Source organism: Chrysochloris asiatica, unplaced genomic scaffold, assembly GCF_000296735.1.
Source record: "Chrysochloris asiatica unplaced genomic scaffold, ChrAsi1.0 scaffold00141, whole genome shotgun sequence".
NCBI classification, from domain to species: domain Eukaryota; kingdom Metazoa; phylum Chordata; class Mammalia; order Afrosoricida; family Chrysochloridae; genus Chrysochloris; species Chrysochloris asiatica.
Window position 1 is genome coordinate 8,069,707 of NW_006408659.1, and position 1,403 is coordinate 8,071,109.

Consider the following 1,403-nt stretch of genomic DNA (forward strand, 5'->3'; position numbering starts at 1 on the left):
TTTGCAGTCTGGTGCATTAACCCACAGTGCCACATTCATGGTATCTATACTAAACTTAAAAGCTGACCAATACATACTTGTTCACTCTGTGAACTTGTAGTTGTCAAAGGAAAGCCCAACGCAAGGAGGAAATATTTCTAACTGTGCTTAACAACTTTTTTAAAGCCCTGGAACTTCTGTTGCTAAGAGAAAAACTATTAATGGGAAAGAATCCTTTTTTCATTAACATGCATTTGCATTGTATCCCAACTAAAAATATCCATATGTAGCCAAAGAGATTTTGAAGAACATAGTAGGAAGTTTCACATTTCCTAACTTCAAATTAACCTGGTACTGATTTAATGACAGACACATAGACCAACAGAATAGACTTGAAACCCCAGAAAGAAATCCAAACATTTATTGTCAATTAATTTTCAACGAAGGAGCCAAATCTATTTAATAGGGAAGAAACAGTCCCCGCAATAAATGGTGCTAACAAAACTGGATTTCTACGTGCATTAAAGTGAAACAAGATCCATACCTCATGCGTATACAAAAACAAGTTCAGAGTCGCTGATGCCATGTGGCAAGGCATTCAGCTGCTACAGCAAGTGGAGAAGCACGCTGCAGAGGTGTCCGAGGCCGTAAGTGAAAGAACCTGAGAGTGAAGCAGGCCAAAGAAGCAGCGCAGGCTGAAATTGAACAGTACTGCCTACAAAGGGAGAACGAGTTCAAGGCCAAGGAAGCTGTGGCTCTGGGATCTCATGGCAGCTACAGCACTGAAGTGGAGAAGGAGACCCAGGAGAAGATGACTGTCCTCCACACCTACTTCCGGCAGAACAAGGATGACGTCCTGGATAAGCTCTTGAACTTTGTCTCTGAAATCCAACCTGAAATCCACGAAAACTACTGCATCAATGGATAGGGAAGAAGAACACATCTGTTCCATGGATTGGCATTGTAGATGCTGTCACATGGAATAAGAAGCTTTAGCAAAGCTATAGTTTTTACTCTTGTGAGACGGCATTACATTTTCCTGTATGTTATGTTAGGTTCCGTCACTTTTTACAGAGGAGCAAACCTAGTACTTTGTATAGACTTAGAGCTTATCCAGAGATCTCATCCCTTTACCTCGTATTTCGTACACATTTAATGGGTATACACTTTTCCTATGCTTTTTAGCTGAAGCAACATATATAGCAATATGACTTTTCTTTATTATCTATTTTTTTTAATTCTTTAGAAAATAAATGGGTTAAATATTTCATTTCCCTTAAGCTTTCTTGAAGGTCAGGGACTTTATCAATGAAAAAGTAGTAACTGTTTTGTAACGTGTATGAACAGCAGCCAGCCTTAAAAAGAATTCTCACCAAAAAAAAAAAAGAATTCTCTCTGTTTAAGGATTAGAACCATAAATATAG

At 38.6% G+C, this 1,403-nt stretch overlaps 1 pseudogene; it reads left to right on the forward strand.

Moving 5' to 3' along the window:
• The first annotated feature begins 563 nt into the window (after positions 1-563).
• Positions 564-907, forward strand: LOC102826930 (annotated as a pseudogene).
• The last annotated feature ends 496 nt before the right edge of the window (positions 908-1,403 follow it).